Source organism: Engystomops pustulosus, chromosome 11 (genome assembly GCF_040894005.1).
Source record: "Engystomops pustulosus chromosome 11, aEngPut4.maternal, whole genome shotgun sequence".
NCBI lineage: Eukaryota > Metazoa > Chordata > Amphibia > Anura > Leptodactylidae > Engystomops > Engystomops pustulosus.
In genome coordinates, this window is record NC_092421.1 from 29190872 (window position 1) to 29214486 (window position 23615).

Genomic DNA, 23615 nt, shown 5'->3' on the forward strand with positions numbered 1-23615 from the left:
TTATAGAAATGCGTGATGTTAGTGTTTCTTGTTAACGCATCAAATCAGCCTGACATTACACAAGGCAGAATAAATGTACTGGCAACTATTGGTTAACAGAAAGAACTAAACCATATTGTGACCTCCAAAGTTATGCAGTCAGCACCGCTTTGACCTCATTGTAATAGAGAGCAGCCTTGTGACCTACAAGGGGCATTCTAGTTAACTCAAGGTAAATGCACTGGACATGTATCTGAGAGCTTCTCATCTACGGAAGAATACCTCACCTGCTCATAATATATCAGGTACACTATGAACATGCTGTCATGCTACAGTATGGACTATGTACAAACATGTTCAGAGCAATATAAAATATATTCTAGCCTGCTCAATGTAAAGTACAAAATCAGAAGGAAAATGGTTCTGTATTATGTGATTCTGTTATCCCTAGTCGTTCTATTGCTGAGCTCTTTTGGGTTCTGGTATCTTGTTGTTTGTGTAGCTGGAGTAGTTAGAGTTGGACAAGTATAAATGTTTGAGAGATTCAAGACGTACTCTGTGAAGGGTAGTTGAGCCTGTTTTTACTAAGAAAAAAAGCTATTCCTCCATCGCTCCAGAGTTCTTGTGTATTAAAATCCAGAAAATCAGAAACTTATAAAACCATCAAAAACCACTTAATTTTGAGAGACAAGCCGTTCTAGTCAGAGCACATTGCTGTGCAGTAAAATAGCACTCTATGTAGTAGTTCTTTGTACTTATAATTTACTACATCACCGTGATCCGAATTTCCATATATATATATATATATATATATATATATATATATAATTTTCTAATGTGCGCTTATTCCCTACTGTTACTGCGGATGAGTAAACACTGACATTGGGGGACACCAGGCATCTAGCAAGATCAGGCATGGCCCATGGGTTGTGATTAACAGCATCTACAATAATAAAAGTACAAACTTGTACTAAGAATAGAGTAATTCATAGTGAATTGTTATTATTGAAGATGGATAACATTGAATTGGACCCTCTGTAGAAAATAGAGGAAATTGTATTGAGTGTGCAGTGACACATCAATGGGATGGTATATTGCTGTATAGATATACTCATACTTTACATTCACTGTGCTTGTGACCTCTGGGACCCCCATTGATCAAGAGAATGAAATTCTTTCCTATACAATCTTTCCCAGCACAGTGGGCTCTCCCTACCTAACTGTGAAAGCTTTTTGCTTTCCCATTCATAGAACCATATCTCATTGAATCTGGTAGGGTCCTAGAGGTCATGAATGGATGGCATCCTAACAATGTCATCACTTTATGAGATGGAAAGTATGAACATCTTTATGCTCATATACACCCTTAATGTTTGCTAAAACATGCATGTTACATACAGTAGAGAAAATAAAGTAACCAAAATTGAATATTGGTTCTAAACTCTGAGAAAAGGTTATTAAAAAGTGACGGTCCTTACATTCCAAATAAATGGGTTACTGGTGTCAGGGTTTGCTTTTTGTCAGGCATAGAACCGCTATTGAAAAGGAGAGCAAGTCACCTGGGAATATCCTAACAATAACATTTCTTTTAGTTTTGGGTGAACTTTCTGGTTCATACAGTTTAATGTAAAATCTCAGATTTTCTCTCCTGCTTTTTTGAAGAAAAAAAATTCCAACTATAAATTAAGAAACTTGTGTCATTGCCCTTATGTACACACAATCCATATAGAAAACTATGACCTATGTCCTCAGAGGGAGCAATTTCCTACATTTACTGTAGGTGTACATGCAAACCCTGGGGATAACGGGGTTCAGAAGAGACTAACAGCCACAGTCTACACTAGTGAACAGTATTCTGGTCATATAAAGGGAACATGTCAGCAGAACATTACCTACTTCTTTAAGCTTAGTTTTTATGTCAAACATTGTTTTTATTACTATTTTTATTCTTCAGTTTTTCTGTATGAAATTAAAATACTGTATCCTGTAATTTTTATCTTGGCATTTAACACTAACAATGGGCTGACACTCCCTAACGGGGTAGATGATTTATTTGCAGCAAGCAAACACAGAGAACTATCTCTACAGCTTGTTTAACCATTTGCTAATCAATGATAATTATGGCTTTACCAAAACGGGAGTTTTCCATTTGTAGCTTTTCAGTTACCATTATCTTTGCAAATGTCAGAGTTCATAGTTTTATGCACTAATAGATATGAATTGATTTCCCTGACAAAATAAATTGTGGCTTTTCAATGTCAAATTCATTTTCACTACTTGTCTAGACATTTTTTTTTTAGTTTTTTTAGCCAGTTAAAACCCTATTTTGGGGTGAAAAATGGATTAAGGTCCAAAAGTCTATTGTAAATAATCATATAGTAGCTAAATGCATATGGATTTATACAGCTTCTACTGAGCTAAATAATAACACTGAGGGTAAAGTACACAGGAAATTTGAAGAGAACAAAATGGCATCCAATAAATTCTGCAAAAGCCAATTATGAAAATATTAATTTATTCAGACGTGGTAGATGCAGACAATTACCATAACTATGCCTCTAAAGATTGAGCAAATCATGCAAGTTTTTTCACAATGTACTTTACTATGTGGTAGAAAAAAGTCTGTGTAACATAATCATCTTATCAAGTATGTGAGGTCTACTGTGTAATGGTTTCTCAAGTTAGTTTTCATGGTGTAGTGGTTATGAAGTTTCTCTTTAGAGTGTACTGCCTTAGTAGTTGCAGTCTCTCCGACTAAGTGAGAACACCTAAATTGTGAATTGGGTAGCCTCTTATGTTATGTAGCGCATATAGACCCGATGGGGTATATTTACTTACCTGTCCCGTTGATGCCACCGTTCATGTGAGTACTGATCTTGCAACACAATTTGATTTTTAAATTCTGCGGTTTGTCTGAATCAGTCAGGTTGTCCGACGGCCACGCCCCCAATTTGTGTCGCATGGAAGCCGGCGCCGATGCACCACAACTTGATTGCGTGTGCGCCAAAAATGAGGGCAATTCACGGCAAAACGAAACAATTCGGGAAGCCTGACAGAAATGCATCCGACGGACCCTTAGTAAATGTGCCCCAACCACTTCAACCTTGGTGCAAATCCAATGTCCAAATGTTTTTGGAGATGGGCTCATTAAACAATACTAGGTCTGGAGAGGCAGAGTTTGTAAGTAGTTAATATCCAGGCAATAGGTCAGCAAAGGTGGAGCAAATTGAAGATGTAAGCATACAAAGAACAACAGGAGAATACGTCCCAGGAACTAGCAAACTATGAGCCTTTTTGCTCAGGCAGTAAGAAATATAGCGTAGAAGTTGTCAAGGAGTGGATGAAAGCAAACTTTAAAGTTTCTTATAGGGCAGAATTCAACACAGGCAGGGAGTGGTGGCGCACAACACCCAAAAATTCCATAAAATCCCTCTATTCAGGCAGGGCTATAGCATTCCCTAACTGCTTGTAAATTCCCCCATTCTTCACACTTTATACCATTAAACAGATTTTTCTGCAGACAGATGCACCCTGGTTTCAGTACACATCTATAATTTGTTGGTGACTGGTTCGTTCAGCAATATTTATCTGCTTAGTTAATTATTGGTACATGTCACTTTCTGTATCACACTGACTTGTATAAGTCACTGACTTATACCTCTGTCTGCATCTTATCTCTTGTGTAGACAATGGATAAATTATTATTTTCGATGTCAAAACAAGTCATCTGCCAGCACAGGGGAGTCTGGGGACCCCAGCACACATCACATAGTCTTCCTAGTAAAATCAGGGGATTTTAATGTGCTTTCTCCAAAGTGAATAGTCAGCTTCAAAATGAAGAAAACTATTTACCCGCTGCTCAGACGTGACTGTAGTGTTAATATTGTAATTAATCCATTTTTATTTCACGTGGCTCTGTTAATCTAGTGTTCTTATATGGTACCAATAGTTTTTATCTTAAATACAACTTATTTACTTGTTGCCGGATAAGCAATGTTTCTAAATAGAAACGATGGTCTGTTGCTGCATCTTGGGCAAATTGAATACTTCATTTTGTCATTGTGCTTAATATGTATTTTATTTTCAATACAATAGAAACGTATTGTGAATAAACAAGTTGTCAAGATCAGGGGTAGTAGACTGGACCACCAAGCGATGACGTAAGCTGACACCTGGGAGCGGAATCTAAGTGGCATCTGGACTTGCTGTGGCGTGGTACCACCAGGTCACTCCACAGGCACCACTTTGCTTGCCGAGGTGGCCAAGACGAGTATCGTAAGGCTGAGACAGAGTCGTGGACAGGCAGGAGGTTAGGACATGAAGCACAGGATCAGAGTCGGGAACAAAGCATAAGGTCAGGGCTGGCAGCAGAGGAGCGTAGTCAGGAACTGAATCAGAGTAACAACAGAAAATCACACTAAACACCCTAGCAATGGGAGACAACCTTTCTCCAAGGCACAAAGATCCAGCAGGGGACACAGGAAGGGGCTGTCAATTTATCAGGGCAGGCGGGTGGTCAGAGACAATCGTCGGTGCGCTGGCTCTTTAAAACTTATAAAGCCGGCTCATGTGCCCTAGGATGCGAGGACTGCTGCTGGACCGAGGAGAGGTGAGCGATGCTGCAGCCGAGCACCAGGGGCACATGCAGGCACAGGGGTCTGCCTAAGACCCGGGACATGGGTTGCAAGGCCCCCCGTGACACAAGTGCAGTAGAATATGGAGCAGATTTAGGGAAATAGAAAATGCATTAGCTGCTTATGTTCAGGAGACATCCGTGTTGATTCATTACATGGACACTGAGAAAAAGATACTTCTGTTTCAATGGATCAACAGGTATTAAGTAGCCCTCTATTCACAAAACTATCAAGCTTGAAGTTAAAAAAAAAAAAAAAAAATAATCCTTTGGTGAAAAATCTACATGGATACAAATAAAATTGTATGCCACAGGCAGCTCGTCGGTGTAGTATTGCGTTGGCCACCTTGGAAGCTATGGCAGCAAAAATACTCCTGCTATCTTGCAGCAGTAGAAATCTTCCGTTGCAGAAAGTGAAAGACGGTAACCAACCTCCTCCTGCTCCATCAATATCTAAGCCCCGGATTGACCCCTTTAATTAGAACTCCTGTTTATGCAATGGTATGTAATCCATCTCGCTTACTTGTTACAACAGGAAACCTGAATTACATATAGCTGTGTGAAGATAAGGAGAAGATTTGGAGTACAGACAAGAACCATCTCCAGTTTACATAATCTGTTGGATCTGTTTAAAAAAAAAATAGATATCAATTGTACAGTTTGTACAGATACATGACAGCAGTGCATCCATACAGGACAATATAGTGTTTGTTTGTTTTTCTGCACTAAGCGTGTTTCTCCTACTCTGTAGTTTCCGTTATACTACACTTTAAGTGCAAGTAGCTATAACTCCACCTCTGCTGGAGGACTTGTATGCTTGTCCTGCACAGATTACAGGACAAGCATATCATTTTAGTAAATGCCTTGTACCACTAAACCTATGTCCAATCCTTCCCATAAAAGACTCATTAAGTCTATGCTTTCAGGTGCAATAAACATCTTCTTCACTTGGCGAATAAGGAGTTTTGCTTAAAAAAGCTACTGAAAAATCCAGCTTCATAACATCTTGTTCAGTTACCTGAATTTCCAAAATTGTTTTGGATCTTCGCTGTGTCACTGGTGTCATTGAAGAAGCGGTTACATGATTGCTGCGGCTCTACTTTTTACACAATCATCGCAGCTTTGATTCAGATAAACTTTTAGCAGACTGAAGTGAAGGTTTTTACATTTCCATTTTCATTTCCGACAAGTAAAAATAATTGTCTGAGGCAGATATAAATAGCAACCTCCAACTGCATTCACAGCGTCTTCTTTCTGTCTTCAATAGTTAATTGTCAATGTTCCAATTGTTGGTTTAAAGGAGTAGTCCAGTAGTAATACAAAACAAATGATTCCCCATGCAGTAGATAGACCACAGCATCTGCCATTATCACTTCGTTATTCAAGGGGGGGACTGGGATCTATGTAACTGGGATCTATGTACACTGCTCAATAAATAAAGGAAACACTTAACACAAAATAACTGAAAGTAAATAAAACTTTTGTGAAATTAACCTGTTGCCGCTCTGCATCCGATATATCGGACACTGAGCTCAGTGACTTGTATAACGGAAGCAGCGCTGATACCGGTTCAGCTCAAGATCTGAGCTGGACCGTCATCGGGACACAAGGGTTGCTGGCTATAACAGATGATTGCTTGTTCATGTCCCACGGTGGAAACAGTCAAAAAGGAAAAAAAAAAAAGAAATCAATAAAAATGCCCATAAGCCCCATAACATATAAAGAGACCTATAATGCTAAAAAAAAAGTCTAAAACATAACACAAACCCCACATATATAGTATCACTGTGTCCGTAAAAACCTGTAGAATAAAAGTAACTGGTAAAAACCCACCAAAAATTATGATTTTTACCTATTGAATCCCACAAAAAATGCAATAAAAAGTGATCAACAAAACATATGTACTCCAGAATTATACCGTTGCAAAGTACATATCCCGCAAAAAAAAACAAGCCATCAACCAGCTCTGTAGCCAAAAAAGTAAAAATGTTATGCCACTTGGAAGACGGTGATGCAAAAATGATAGATTTTTCCCCACATTAGGTTTTATTTGGCAAAATTAGTAAAACGTAAGAAAAAAATTTAATGTCTGGTATCCCTGTAATCGTATTGACCCATAGAATAAAGATAACATGATTATTAGACTATACGGTGAACACGAAAAATAAAATCCAGTACAGAATTGATGCTTTTCTACTCCTGCCCTCAAAAAAATATTCCTAAATTTTCAACAATAGGGGATAGCAACCCCAAAATGGTAACACTGGAAAAAGCATCTTATCCCACAAAAAAATGCTGTCCCATGGCCCAAATAACGAAAAAGCAAACATTTTATAGCCTTCAAAAGGAGCCAATGAGGAAACTAAAATCCTGGCAGCTGCAGGTCCCACGTCCCTTCTGCACGGTCACGGCCACATATGGGGGTCTCTGTACTCGGGAGAAATTGCATAACCAGTTGTAAGTTGAGTTTTCTTTTTTTATCTTTTGGAAATGTGTAAATATTAAGTCTAAATGAACGTATAACCGACACAATTTGACCATTCTAAATTTCACCTCCATTTTGATGTAATTATTATGAAGATCTCAAGGGGTTAACAATCTTCCTAACAGCTGTTTCTGATAGTTTGAGGGGTGCAGATTTGAAAATGGGTTGGTTATATAGGGGGGTTTTGATGTTAAATATGTAAAATTTCATTCAAAACTGTATTCATCCCCAAAATGGTCAATTCTGAAAATCAGGAAAAGTGAAAATTCAATTTGTAAGCCATGTGGCATCAAAATAAATTATCCAGACATTTCAAATATTATGAAAATGTAAAGTAAACACATGGGAAATGTTATTCAGCAACTTATTTAGGTGGTAAATCTATCTGCCTGAAAATGCAATGATTTTGAATTTCAAGGAAATGGCAACATTTTTCTTTTTTTTGTAAATAAACGCAAAACACAAATCAGCCAAAATTTACCACTAAAATGAAGTACAACATGTGAGGCAAAAACCGTCTCAGAATCACGGTCATGGTGCCATGACAAAGGGTGCATTTAGCACTTGAAACGCGTAGGCCTATACCCCACAATATGTAATATCTGGTGCTGCCATTGGGATGTCTTGTTTTAGTGTATGATCTTTGGAACTTGAAGAAAATAAAGAATTGAAGCTTTAAAGCCTTATTGGTGCCGGAGTGAACCTCTTTCATGAGAACTCAAACAAGTGGCTCAGGTAGTGCAGCTCATCCAGGATGGCACATCCTGAGGCATTGTAGGGATGTCATACAGGCACGTGAAAAGCACACACAATACTGAGCCTCATTTTGTCTGGTTTTAAAGGGGTTTTCCCACGAAAGAAAATTCTCACATTTCAGTAGTGATGTTAACACAATAAAGATCATTTAACCCCTTACTTTACAATGTTACTCAGTTTTATTGCTATTTTAGCTCCAATCACTCTCTAGCTGCTATGGTGCAAAATCCCAGGGTGTGGGCAGGGTCTCTCTAAGCAGAAACATTATCATTAGAGATGAGCGAACACTAAAATGCTCGGGTACTCGTTATTCGAGACGAACTTTTCCCGATGCTCGAGTGCTCGTCTCGAATAACGAACCCCATTGAAGTCAATGGGAGACTCGAGCATTTTTCAAGGGGACCAAGGCTCTGCACAGGGAAGCTTGGCCAAACACCTGGGAACCTCAGAAAAGGATGGAAACACCACGGAAATGGACAGGAAACAGCAGGGGCAGCATGCATGGATGCCTCTGAGGCTGCTTAAACGCACCATTATGCCAAAATTATGGGCAACAGCATGGCCATGACAGAGTGACAGAATGAAGCTAGATAGCATCTAAAACATGCAATAATTGACCCTGACACTATAGGGGACGGCATGCAGAGGCAGCGGCAGCAGGCTAGAGAGTGTCATGGCGACATACCCTAAATGGACTCAGGCTTCAAACCAATGGGTGGCAGAGAGGAACCAAAGGAGGTGAGCAAGAAGTGCTCAAATAATATCGGTACATGATAAAAGTTTGCCAGTATATTTTGTGGATTACACAGCAGGGTGGCGACAAAGTTAACATGGAAGCCATGAAAACAACCCAAAATTCTGCCTGACACAGCTCGTTTGATAAGGGGACCATGTATGGAGGCAGTGAACTAGTAGTAGATTAAAGGTGCTGCAGTTAAAACTATGTTAGTTGGATCTTGGCATGGAGCTGGCGCTCCGCTGCCAGGCGAGCTTTCGCCAATCCAAGCCCCTGTCTCTAGGCTACTCCCCAAACAGCACTTCTAAGAACCTTTTGTATAAGATCAAGTGTAGTAGCGTTCTTATAAGTTTAGGATATGCCGGGTGAGGGGAATGTAAACAGATGCGCAAGAAGCGCATGATGCGCATGGAGCTGGCGCTCCGCTGCCAGGCGAGCTTTCGCAAATCCAAGCCCCTGTCTCTAGGCTACTCCCCAAACAGCACTTTTGTATAAGATCAAGTGTAGTAGCGTTCTTATAAGTTTAGGATATGGCGGGTGAGGGGAATGTAAACAGATGCGCAAGAAGCGCTGAAATAATATCCCTAAATGGTAAAAGTTTGCAAGTATATTTTGTGGATTACACAGCAGGGTGGCGACAAAGTTAACAACTTTGATGTGGAATCCATGAAAACAACCCAAATTTCTGCCTGACACACCTCGTTTGATAAAGGGACGATGTATGGAGGCAGCTATATGGACGACTTTTGGAGGTAGGAATGGAGACAACGTGTGGAGGCTGCTATGGAGACAATTTAATTTGGATAGTGCCTGTATGTGGCAGTCCCAAACATTTTTCAAACCAGAGGAGCAGGTAGGTGGCCCTCCAGTAAAATGGGATAGATTGAGTGCCTGTATGTGGCAGTCCCAAAAATTGTTCAAACCAGAGGAGCAGGTAGGTGGCCCTCCAGTAAAATGGAATAGATTGAGTGCCTGTATGTGGCAGTCCCAAAAATTGTTCAAACCAGAGGAGCAGGTAGGTGGCCCTGCAGTAAAATGGAATAGATTGAGTGCCTGTATGTGGCAGTCCCAAAAATGTTTCAAACCAGAGGAGCAGGTAGGTGGCCCTCCAGTAAAATGGGATAGATTGAGTGCCTGTATGTGGCAGTCCCAAAAATGTTTCAAACCAGAGGAGCAGGTAGGTGGCCCTCCAGTAAAATGGGATAGATTGAGTGCCTGTATGTGGCAGTCCCAAAAATGTTTCAAACCAGAGGAGCAGGTAGGTGGCCCTCCAGTAAAATGGAATAGATTGAGTGCCTGTATGTGGCAGTCCCAAAAATTGTTCAAACCAGAGGAGCAGGTAGGTGGCCCTCCAGTAAAATGGGATAGATTGAGTGCCTGTATGTGGCAGTCCCAAAAATGTTTCAAACCAGAGGAGCAGGTAGGTGGCCCTCCAGTAAAATGGAATAGATTGAGTGCCTGTATGTGGCAGTCCCAAAAATTCTTCAAACCAGAGGAGCAGGTAGGTGGCCCTCCAGTAAAATGGAATAGATTGAGTGCCTGTATGTGGCAGTCCCAAAAATTGTTCAAACCAGAGGACCGGGTAGGTGGCCCTCCAGAAAAATGGAATAGATTGAGTGCCTGTATGTGGCACTCACAAAAATTGTTTCAAACAGAGGACCGGGTAGGTGGCCCTCCAGAAAAATTAAATGCATGAAGTATAGCAAGAGCCAGTGGGCCCTGTCAAAAAATAGCCATTTTCCTCTGCTTTACTGTACAAAGAGGAGGAGAAGGAGGAAAATGAGGAGGAGGAGGAGGAGTGGATCAATTATTCAGGTTGAGCTTCCTTCACCTGGTGGAGATTGGAAATTCTGAGAAATCCAGCCTTTATTCATTTTAATAAGCGTCAGCCTGTCAGCGCTGTCAGTCGACAGGCGTGTACGCTTATCGGTGATGATGCCACCAGCTGCACTGAAAACCCGCTCGGACAAGACGCTAGCGGCAGGGCAGGCAAGAACCTCCAAGGCGTACAGCGCCAGTTCGTGCCACATGTCCAGCTTTGAAACCCAGTAGTTGTAGGGAGCTGTGTGATCATTTAGGACGATGGTATGGTCAGCTACGTACTCCCTCACCATCTTTCTGTAAAGATCAGCCCTACTCTGCCGAGACTGGGGACAGGTGACAGTGTCTTGCTGGGGTGACATAAAGCTGGCAAAAGCCTTGTAAAGCGTACCCTTGCCAGTGCTGGACAAGCTGCCTGCTCGCCTACTCTCCCTCGCTACTTGTCCCGCAGAACTACGCACTCTGCCGCTAGCGCTGTCAGAAGGGAAATACTGTTTCAGCTTGTGCACCAGGGCCTGCTGGTATTCATGCATTCTCACACTCCTTTCCTCTGCAGGGATGAGAGTGGCAAGATTTTGCTTGTACCGTGGGTCCAGGAGAGTGAACACCCAGTAATCGGTGCTGGAATAAATTCTTTGAACGCGAGGGTCACGGGATAGGCAGCCTAGCATGAAATCTGCCATATGCGCCAGAGTACCAACGCGTAAGAATTCACTCCCCTCACTGGCCTGACTGTCCATTTCCTCCTCCTCCAACTCCTCCAACTCCTCTTCTTCTGCCCATACACGCTGAACAGTGAAGGACTCAACAATGGTCCCCTCTTGTGTCTCGCCAACATTCTCCTCCTCTTCCTCCTCATCCTCCTCCACCTCCACCTCCTCCGATATGCGCTGAGAAACAGACCTCAGGGTGCTTTGGCTATCAACAAGGGAATATTCTTCCCCCGTCTCTTGTGACGAGCGCAAAGCTTCCGACTTCATGCTGACCAGAGAGTTTTTCAACAGGCCAAGCAGCGGGATGGTGAGGCTGATGATGGCGGCATCGCCACTGACCATCTGTGTTGACTCCTCAAAGTTACTCAGCACCTGACAGATATCAGACATCCACGTCCACTCCTCATTGTAGACTTGAGGAAGCTGACTGACCTGACTACCAGTTCTGGTGGAAGTTGACATCTGGCAGTCTACAATCGCTCTGCGCTGCTGGTAAACTCTGGATAACATGGTCAGTGTTGAATTCCACCTCGTGGGCACGTCGCACAACAGTCGGTGAGCGGGCAGTTGGAGGCGGCGCTGCGCTGCCCTGAGAGTGGCAGCATCTGGGCTGGACTTCCTGAAATGCGCACAGATGCGGCGCACCTTCGTGAGCAAATCAGACAGATTGGGGTATGTCTTGAGGAAACGCTGCACTATCAGATTTAACACATGGGCCAGGCATGGCACATGTGTCAGTCTGCCGAGTTGCAGAGCCGCCACCAGGTTACGGCCGTTGTCACACACAACCATTCCCGGCTTGAGGTTCAGCGGTGCCAGCCACAGATCAGTCTGCGCCGTGATGCCCTGTAATAGCTCTTGGGCGGTGTGCCTTTTGTCGCCTAGGCTCAGCAGTTTGAGCACCGCCTGCTGTCGCTTAGCGACGGCACTGCTGCTGTGCCTAGAGCTACCGACTGATGGCGCCGTGCCCACGGATGGTAGTTCGGAGGAGGAGGTGGAGGAGGGGTGGGAGGAGGAGGAGGCATAGTAGGCCTGAAACACCTGGACCGAGGTAGGCCCCGCAATCCTCGGCGTCGGCAGTATATGAGCAGCCCCAGGGTCAGTCTCGGTCCCAGCCTCCACCAAGTTAACCCAATGTGCCGTCAGCGATATATAGTGGCCCTGCCCGGCAGCACTCGTCCACGTGTCCGTGGTCAGGTGGACCTTGTCAGAAACGGCGTTGGTCAGGGCACGGATGATGTTGTCTGACACGTGCTGGTGCAGGGCTGGGACGGCACATCGGGAAAAGTAGTGGCGGCTGGGGACCGAATACCGAGGGGCGGCCGCCGCCATGAGGTTGCGAAAGGCCTCGGTCTCTACTAGCCTATAGGGCAGCATCTCCAGGCTAAGCAATCTGGAGATGTGCACATTAAGGGCTTGGGCGTGCGGGTGGGTTGCACTATATTTGCGTTTCCGCTCCAGCGTCTGGGGTATGGAGAGCTGAACGCTGGTGGATGCTGTGGAGGATCGTGGAGGCGACGATGGGGTTTTTGGGCCAGGGTCCTGGGCAGGGGGCTGACTAGCAGCTGACACAGGGGAAGGAGCAGTGGTGTGCACGGCCGGAGGTGAACGGGCTTGTTGCCACTGAGTGGGGTGCTTAGCATTCATATGCCTGCGCATACTGGTGGTAGTTAAGCTAGTAGTGGTGGAACCCCTGCTGAGCCTGGTTTGGCAAATGTTGCACACCACAGTCCGTCGGTCATCCGGTGTTTCCTTAAAGAACCTCCACACTTCTGAAGATCTAGCCCTCGCCGCAAGAGCCCTCACCACGGGAGCTTCACTAGTTGACAGTGGCGCTGATGCACCAGCTCTGGCCCTGCCTCTCCGTCTGGCCCCACCACTGCCTCTTCCAACCTGTTCAGGTCGAGGACTCTCCTCCGTCTCAGAAGCACTGTGTTCACCCGGCCTCTCAACCCAGCTTGGGTCTGTCACCTCATCATCCTCCGATCCCTCAGTCTGCTCCCCCCTCGGACTTCCTGCCCTGACAACAACTTCCCCACTGTCTGACAACCGTGTCTCCTCATCGTCGGACACCTCTTTACACACTTCCACTACGTCAAGAAGGTCATCATCACCCACAGACTGTGACTGGTGGAAAACCTGGGCATCGGAAAATTGCTCAGCAGCAACCGGACAAGTGGTTTGTGACTGTGGGAAGGGTCCAGAAAACAGTTCCTCAGAGTATGCCGGTTCAAATGGCAAATTTTCCTGGGAGGGGGCAGACTGGGGGGGAGGAGGCTGAGGTGCAGGAGCTGGAGGAGTGGGGATTTCGGTGACATGGGTGGACTGCGTGGAAGACTGACTGGTGGTGGACAAATTGCTCGAAGCATTGTCAGCAATCCACGACATCACCTGTTCGCACTGTTCTGGCCTCAACAGTGCTCTACCACGAGTCCCAGTAACTTCAGACATGAACCTAGGGAGTGTAGCTCTGCGGCGTTCCCCTGCTCCCTCATCAGCAGGTGGTGTCTCTCCCCGCCCAGGACCACGGCCTCTGACCCCTGCAGTAGTTGGACGCCCACGTCCCCGCCCTCGTCCTCTACCCCTAGCCCTGGGGTTAAACATTTTTAAAATGAGAGTTATAACTTTTTTTTTTTTTTTACTTTTTTTTTTTTTTTTGTGTGTTTTTTTTGTGTTTTTTGTTTTTTTTTGTGTTTTTTGTTTTTTTTTGAGTTTTTAGAACCAAACAATCCTATCCTATTGCTATGGCTATTTTCTAGCCAAGTATCAAAGGAAGCACACTACTATGCCAGATGAGATGACACTGAGTTATTGCCTAATAGAAATCCAACCCCTACTGAATTTTGCCACTTCAGCCTTTGCTATGGATATGTGCGCCACTAAGCGCAGAACACAGCGGTCGCAAGTCTCACTACAAATTGCTCAGAATTGGCAAGTACATGCACTGCAGAAACTACAGCCACCAGCAGATCAACCAGAAATCAAATATATAGAACGCTACTGTAGGCTTCAAGAAGCTATTTGTATTCTCCTATGGCTATTTTCTAGCCAAGTATCAAAGGAAGCACACTACTATGCCAGATGAGATGACACTGAGTTATTGCCTAATAGAAATCCAACCCCTACTGAATTTTCCCACTTCAGCCTTTGCTATGGATATGTGCGCCACTAAGCGCAGAACACAGCGGTCGCAAGTCTCACTACAAATTGCTCAGAATTGGCAAGTACATGCACTGCAGAAACTACAGCCACCAGCAGATCAACCAGAAATCAAATATATAGAACGCTACTGTAGGCTTCAAGAAGCTATTTGTATTCTCCTATGGCTATTTTCTAGCCAAGTATCAAAGGAAGCACACTACTATGCCAGATGAGATGACACTGAGTTATTGCCTAATAGAAATCCAACCCCTACTGAATTTTGCCACTTCAGCCTTTGCTATGGATATGTGCGCCACTAAGCGCAGAACACAGCGGTCGCAAGTCTCACTACAAATTGCTCAGAATTGGCAAGTACATGCACTGCAGAAACTACAGCCACCAGCAGATCAACCAGAAATCAAATATATAGAACGCTACTGTAGGCTTCAAGAAGCTATTTGTATTCTCCTATGGCTATTTTCTAGCCAAGTATCAAAGGAAGCACACTACTATGCCAGATGAGATGACACTGAGTTATTGCCTAATAGAAATCCAACCCCTACTGAATTTTCCCACTTCAGCCTTTGCTATGGATATGTGCGCCACTAAGCGCAGAACACAGCGGTCGCAAGTCTCACTACAAATTGCTCAGAATTGGCAAGTACATGCACTGCAGAAACTACAGCCACCAGCAGATCAACCAGAAATCAAATATATAGAATGCTACTGTAGGCTTCAAGAAGCTATTTGTATTCTCCTATGGCTATTTTCTAGCCAAGTATCAAAGGAAGCACACTACTATGCCAGATGAGATGACACTGAGTTATTGCCTAATAGAAATCCAACCCCTACTGAATTTTGCCACTTCAGCCTTTGCTATGGATATGTGCGCCACTAAGCGCAGAACACAGCGGTCGCAAGTCTCACTACAAATTGCTCAGAATTGGCAAGTACATGCACTGCAGAAACTACAGCCACCAGCAGATCAACCAGAAATCAAATATATAGAACGCTACTGTAGGCTTCAAGAAGCTATTTGTATTCTCCTATGGCTATTTTCTAGCCAAGTATCAAAGGAAGCACACTACTATGCCAGATGAGATGACACTGAGTTATTGCCTAATAGAAATCCAACCCCTACTGAATTTTCCCACTTCAGCCTTTGCTATGGATATGTGCGCCACTAAGCGCAGAACACAGCGGTCGCAAGTCTCACTACAAATTGCTCAGAATTGGCAAGTACATGCACTGCAGAAACTACAGCCACCAGCAGATCAACCAGAAATCAAATATATAGAACGCTACTGTAGGCTTCAAGAAGCTATTTGTATTCTCCTATGGCTATTTTCTAGCCAAGTATCAAAGGAAGCACACTACTATGCCAGATGAGATGACACTGAGTTATTGCCTAATAGAAATCCAACCCCTACTGAATTTTCCCACTTCAGCCTTTGCTATGGATATGTGCGCCACTAAGCGCAGAACACAGCGGTCGCAAGTCTCACTACAAATTGCTCAGAATTGGCAAGTACATGCACTGCAGAAACTACAGCCACCAGCAGATCAACCAGAAATCAAATATATAGAACGCTACTGTAGGCTTCAAGAAGCTATTTGTATTCTCCTATGGCTATTTTCTAGCCAAGTATCAAAGGAAGCACACTACTATGCCAGATGAGATGACACTGAGTTATTGCCTAATAGAAATCCAACCCCTACTGAATTTTCCCACTTCAGCCTTTGCTATGGATATGTGCGCCACTAAGCGCAGAACACAGCGGTCGCAAGTCTCACTACAAATTGCTCAGAATTGGCAAGTACATGCACTGCAGAAACTACAGCCACCAGCAGATCAACCAGAAATCAAATATATAGAACGCTACTGTAGGCTTCAAGAAGCTATTTGTATTCTCCTATGGCTATTTTCTAGCCAAGTATCAAAGGAAGCACACTACTATGCCAGATGAGATGACACTGAGTTATTGCCTAATAGAAATCCAACCCCTACTGAATTTTCCCACTTCAGCCTTTGCTATGGATATGTGCGCCACTAAGCGCAGAACACAGCGGTCGCAAGTCTCACTACAAATTGCTCAGAATTGGCAAGTACATGCACTGCAGAAACTACAGCCACCAGCAGATCAACCAGAAATCAAATATATAGAACGCTACTGTAGGCTTCAAGAAGCTATTTGTATTCTCCTATGGCTATTTTCTAGCCAAGTATCAAAGGAAGCACACTACTATGCCAGATGAGATGACACTGAGTTATTGCCTAATAGAAATCCAACCCCTACTGAATTTTCCCACTTCGGTCTTTGCTATGGATATGTGTGCCACTAAGAGCTAAACACAACGGTAGCAAGTCCCCCTGCTAATTCCTCACAAAATGGTAAAAGATGCAAATTAAAATAAAAAAAGTAGAACGTTATTGTAGCCCTAAGAAGGGCTGTTGGGTTCTTTGAGAATCACTCCTGCCTAACAGTAAGCTAATAGAACACCCTAACGCTTTCCCTGACCAGCAGCAGCTCTCTCCCTAGCGGCATCCAGAGACAGAATGATCCGAGCAGCGCGGCCAGCGGCTAGTCTATCCCAGGGTCACCTGATCTGGCCAGCCAACCACTGCTATCGACGTGTAAGGGTACCACGTCATGCTGGGTGGAGTGCAGAGTCTCCTGGCTTGTGATTGGCTCTGTTTCTGGCCGCCAAAAAGCAAAACGGCGGGAGCTGCCATTTTCTCGAGCGGGCAAAGTATTCGTCCGAGCAACGAGCAGTTTCGAGTACCCTAATGCTCGACCGAGCATCAAGCTCGGACGAGCATGTTCGCTCATCTCTAATTATCATCCATCTAGTTCTCTGGTGTGACAATGTGGGTAATTATCAGAGTACAGGTGTAAATACACTTTAATCTGGCTTCTGACATTGTACTGGCACATGGAGAGATGAGATGCATGAGATTTTTACAAGGAGGCTGAGAGAGGATGCAGACATTTACATTGTTACACTTTTAGCACTGCTACATTTCACAGATATGTGGCTGCCTCCACCTTCCCCCGGATCGCTAATCACTTTGTAGTTTGCTGTCTCTCTCTGCTCATGATGTCCTGGCAGAAAGTGATCAGTGAGTGTGTCTGAGCTCCTTGCTGGGGGCTTGTGAAATGCTGCACTTTTGTTAATAACAGTGAATTAGAGAATGTGTTTGTTATACTGAATACATATAAGAAATTTGTCTTTGTGGGAATACCCCTTTAAGGACATTTCATGACAATTGGGTTCAGTCTGTAGTGAGTTTTTCCACTTTAATTTTGTGGGTGACACCAAAAAAAAAAAAAAAAAAATATATATATATATATATATATATATATATTTTTTATTTTTTTTTTCAAAAATCCAAGATAGGGAAGCAGCACTCCGTAGTAAATAAGTTACTACTTACTAATAGTGAATAACGTTTCAGCTAACTCGATGTAGCCATTTTAAAACACATATATATTCATATACATCCCAGTCCAACCTTTGAAAAAAAAAGTGAATAATGTGTTTATATATGTATATATGTTTATATATATTTTTTAATATATGTATATATAAAAAAATGGAAAGAATAACAAATTCTGTAGGGTGCACACCCAGAACTAAGACTAAAGTTCATCCAAAATAGTGAAAAGGAAAGTGGAAGAACTCCATATATAAATACAGAGAAATATATATATATATATATATATATATATATATATATATATATATATATATATATATACACACACACATATTGACTAGTAGATGATATAATACATTTTAATGAATGTGCTGTGCCCCATTACAATCTGACGCCATGCCTGTAGTGTCATTAGTATCAGTGAAAAAAGGAGAAATGTGAAAAAGGGTCCCCAATAGATGCTAAACGTAACACTGAGCTGACACCATAATCAGTAACATACAACTGACAGTGTGGCCTACTGCTACTAATGCCACCTCATAGCCCACGCTCCGATAAGGACACAAGATGCTACCTTTCAGAGTAGTAACGGTGCAGCTAAGTCAGAGTCAATAAGTCACAGAGTAGGTGTGTAGCACCAGGGAACAGGCAAGGACAACCCAACTTCAGAGCAGGAGAAAATCCATTAGGATCTAAGAAACAAAGCATAGGGCAGGCTAGGCAGCAAACAGATGAAACCCAAAAAACAGGCTTGCTGTTGGGGGCAGGATTAGAATTGTAGTGAATGGTGTGGAACCAGATCATAAGAGAGAAATTCAGACAGAAGCAGAAGAGCACACCTGTGCAGAGGACACATGAAACCATTGGAGGAGGCTGCTCTTTATTACTAGGAGTGTACACTGATTAAATGGGCAGATATGCAGTGGGCACTCTGGCACTTTAAATCTTAGGAAGTGGTGGGCACCCAGGAGTTCCTTGCGGCAGTAGTAGAAGACACACTGGGGGAGCTACAGCACAGCAGCATCTTTTCTTCCACAACAGGTATAATAGCAGTAACATGAGGGTGGTGAGTCCAACAATTGTTTTTTAATTAATTTAGGTTTGCATTTAGACAATCATCTGTTTTCTCAATGTAGATTTGCTTAAACATGACTTTATGTTCCTAAAGGGTTTTTTTTATTCATAATTTAGACATTTAAAAATATATATGTAGGAGAAGCAAAAACAAAACAAAAATCACCTCACCTGACCTGATGCCTCTGTGTAGATCCCAGCACATTCTTGTTTATTTGATTAATTTATTCTGAATTGAAGAACACAGTGAAGAACACATTGCAGATATTTTCATACATCTGCTAACTTATCAGAAGACATTAGTGCAGAACGGTGTTCTTCACAATAGTATGTGAAGAACAATGTGTGTGAAGAACACATTGCAGATGTTTAACACGGGTGATTCTCCTTTTTGAAGTTCCACGAATATTCCATTGAATACAAAAAACAAATAAACAGGACTGACTTCCTTATTTCTCAGTAAAATGACACATTTTATTGCAGAGCCTTGGTCCCCTTGAAAAATGCTCGAGTCTCCCACTGACTTCAATGGGGTTCGTTATTCGAAACAAGCACTCGAGCATTGGGAAAAGTTCGACTTGAGTAACGAGAACTCGAGCATTTTAGTGCTCGCTCATCTCTATTTCTGACCTATTGATTGGTCATGATAAAATGATCTACAGTCCCTCCTAATGATAAAATACCCAGCAGCCCCCCGTTACTGATGAAATGCCCTGCAGCCAGCTCCCCCACCTATGAAATGGCCTGCAGCCAGCTCCCCCCACCTATGAAATGGCCTGCAGCCAGCTCCCCCCACCTATGAAATGGCCTGCAGCCAGCTCCCCCCATCTATGAAATGCCCTGCAGCCAGCTCCCCCCATTTATGAAATGCCCTGCAGCCCTCCCCCATCTATAAAATGCCCTGCAGCCTGTGGCTGTATAAAAAATAAACCTCCATACTCACCTTCTGGCACTGCCCGATGCTCACCTCTGCTCCCACTGGCTCCTCTTCCATCGGCCCTTCATCAGTAACTTATCAGGCAGAGACGCGTCCATGAGCTTTGCCCACCAGGGCACACTATGATGCTGCAGCAGGCAGAGCACATGGACATGTCTCTACCTGCTTAATTACAGATGAGGAGCCAAGGGGAGCATCAGGCAGTGTCGGAAGGTGAGTATGAAGGGGTTTTTTTGTATTTTTTTCTATAGCCAAGGTGGTGTGTTTTAGTGCACTTTTTTGTAATTCACATCATTCATTAATGGATTCGACAACATTTGACTGACTTTGAAAACAAACACAAGCAGTTTGGAAAGATTTGTTCATGAGCTTGTGTTCTTACCAGCAAATGTAAAATAGACCATGCATCATGTAACGGGTAATTGAATGTTAATTGTAAATTTCATGAATTGGCACAGAAGTTCACAGAACATCAATAAACCACTTGAAATTACCTGCATTTCTGCATTGGTGACTTATGAAATGTGACCTGATTGTTTGAAGATGCAGTTATAAAAAATAAAAAACTGTATTTTTTTTTTTAGTATATCCATACTACAGGGAAAGGCATTACTTGGTTTTTTTGTCTTTTTATTTAGATCTCAGACTGAAGGCATAATAAAGTGTACTTTGCTCTTTTTCCTGTGAATCTAGTGCTGCATTTCCCTAAACCTCCCGATCTCAGTTTTTCTGTGGCCAATCAGAGCTGAACAGTGACGTACTGGATACAGGCTAAACATAAATCACCATTCTTGAGTAAAGTTTAAAAAAAATATTTTTCACATGACTATGGCTAATTGTTGGTCAGGTGCTGTATTTGACTTACTGTGTGAGTAGAAATTCTGGTTATAGCCAGGGCCATATTTCACATTAGAGATTTAAGGGTTATGTCCTGAGTATCCAATAAGGAGGAACTACTTCAGCAAAGCTCCGAATATAACTATAGCTACAAAATCAGCAAATCGATTGGGCAGAGAGTTCTTTAGGTGGATTAATCTTCTTCCCCTCTAACTAGGAATTATTAGCTGTACTTGTGTATCTTTTAAGTTTTTTAATGGATATCTCCTGTTTGTCACATTTTTGTACATTTCAGTAAAGAGTGCTCGGATAAGCTCTATAAGTTTGTGTTTATTGAGAGTCGGTTATGGGAATTATTGGATGGTCAATATAAAGAGATTTGTGCATCAAGCTTGACTGTGCATGAGACAAGTTATTTAATACTGTTAGATTGTAGATTCACCCATTGATACAGAATGTACCTCATTATCTTGGTGTGTGTGGAAGCATATGTTATGTGTATGTAATGTATAACTATGATTGTATGTGTTTATTTATAATCTCATTGCTTATGTGCTTAACAGTTTTTTCATGACATGTTGTTCTTCACATTAAAGCTATATTTCTCTTTACATTGTTTGCACTTATGTATAAAAAATGTAGGGTCTTATTTTTTTTTTGCTTTAATTTTTTAATTAAAATTTAATTCAAATTTCTTTGTTTTTTTTTAAACTTTTTTTTAAACTTTTATTTGTCGAGCTCTGGGACTTGAATAAGTGATCACTTGTTCAAATTAATACACTGCTTATTAAAGAGGACCTGTCACCCAATTTATCGGCACTAGGAGCTGCTTACTAAAGTAAGCAGCTCCTAGTGCTCGATCAAACGCCCCAGTGTTAGAGTGATAGCGTTACCGGAAACCTCCGGTAACGCTATCTAGCACTGTGGCGGGGTACAGTGTAATTGTCGGACAGCTCGCAAAGCTGTCCGACGTATTCATGAGGGGTTGGGGCGTGGCTAGGGGCGGTGACTGCCTCCTAGCGCGGCAGTCACTGCCGGCTTATGGAGCGAGCGGGGCGGTCCGGGGAAGAGGCAGCGCCTCGGACCACCCCCTCATGAATACATCGGACAGCTTTGCGAGCTGTCCGATGATTACATTGTAGTCCGCCGCAGTGTTACTTTAGTTACTTTAGTGAGCAGCTCCTAGTGCCGATAAATTGGGTGACAGGTCCTCTTTAAAGACTTACCATATATATTCGAGTATAAGCCAACCTGAGTATAAGCGAAGGCCCCTAATTTTACCACAAAAAACTGTGAAAACCTATTGACTCGAATATAAGCCAAGGGTGGGAAATGCATTGGTCACATGCTCCCCAGTATATAACCAGCAAGCCTGTCCCCTGTATTATATAGCCTGTCAGCCCCCTTTAGTATATAGCCTTCCAGCCCTTTGTAGTATATAGCCAGTCAGACCCCTGTAGTATATAGCCAGCCAGGCTCCTGTAGTATATAGCCTGCCAGCCCCCTGTAGTATACAGCCTGCCAGCCCCCAGTAGTATATAGTCAGCCTTCAGTAGTATAAATCTAGCCAGTCCCCTGTAGTAAATAGCCAACCCCCTTTATTATGTAGCCAGCAAGCCCCCTGTAGTATATAGCCAGCCAGCCCCCTGTAGTATATAGCCTGCCAGCCCCCTGTAGTATATAGCCTGCCAGCCCCCTGTAGTATATAGCCTGCCAGCCCCCTGTAGTATATAGCCTGCCAGCCCCCTGTAGTATATAGCCTGCCAGCCCCCTGTAGTATATAGCCTGCCAGCCCCCTGTAGTATATAGCCTGTTAGCCACCAGTAGTATAAGCTAGCCAGCCCCCAGTAGTATACAGCCAGTCAGCCCCCAGTAGTATATAGCCAGCCTTCAGTAGTATAAATCCAGCCAGTTCCCTGTAGTTTATAGCCAGCCAGCCCCTGTAGTATATAGCCAGCCAGCCCCCTCTAGTATATTTAGCCTTCCAGCCCCCTCTAGTTTATTTAGCCTTCCAGCCCCCTCTAGTATATAACCAGTCATTCCCCTGTAGTATATAGCCATCCCAGTGTAGTCTTTAGCCAGCCCCCAGTTTGCTCAGCACTATTTTCTCACTGTGGGACGGGGGACTACTGGGAGCAATATGATTGTTGGGGGCACTGTGAGTTTTGGGTTGGGACACTGTGGCTGCTGGGAGGGATCAGGTCCGTGGTTGCCCTCAACTGGCTGATTGTAATCGTAATTCTGTATAAATATAAATACTGAACAACTCAAGTCAATATATTTATACAGTAATAAAATGGCAGATGGCCCCTTTAAGGCAACCTCGTTTCTCATGTGGCCCCCCCTGAGAAAATGAGTTGATAAGCAACAAGAGTAACGGCACTCACCCACTTGTTAGAAAAGTGTAATGTCCTTTATTCAGGTGAAGAAGCGTAAAATCACATGCAGGGAGAAGCAAGCCTTGTCAACGGGGCCGTTTCGAGCTCAGTGGCGCTTTCTCAAGCCAATGGTTGACTTTCTTTAATGGCATTGGTCTTTACCTATTACTGTTAGATTGCAGGAGTCTTAAAACCTGGTACTTTTTATGTTAAAAAGAAATCTCACGCTCCAAATAGCCCATCCCCTTGGTTGTGTCTGTATGTGTTGGGGAAAATATGACCATACTGCTGTGTGGTGAGGAATTTTAACTACTGTAGTTTATACCATGTCTTTAAGCAGAAAAATTAGTCAGATTTTAAGAGGTCACATTAATGTTAGATGTTATCTGTAGCTGTACTTGATTACTCATTGTATTTCTCCTGCACAAAAAAATATATTTATGATGATTTTGAATGATTAATTCCCAAATTTACTCAATTATATCAAACTTTACCTTTGTTAACAATCGCATCATACGACTGTCTGAAGTATAAATCGCTAAGCACGATCGACAATTTTCACAAGCTTATAGTGCATTTATTTACAATATTGGATGTAAGTGCACAGAAGATAGGCATAGCCTTGCAACACTCTTAACTACACAGGTGCCGGAGGTGACACTCGGAGCCATCTCTGTGGGTACTCA

General features: G+C 43.0%; 1 protein-coding gene across 2 annotated transcripts in view; it reads left to right on the forward strand.

Moving 5' to 3' along the window:
* Window positions 1-23615, forward strand: part of LRRC20 (leucine rich repeat containing 20) — a 436150-nt gene that overhangs the window by 241562 nt on the left and 170973 nt on the right. The window lies entirely within an intron of this gene.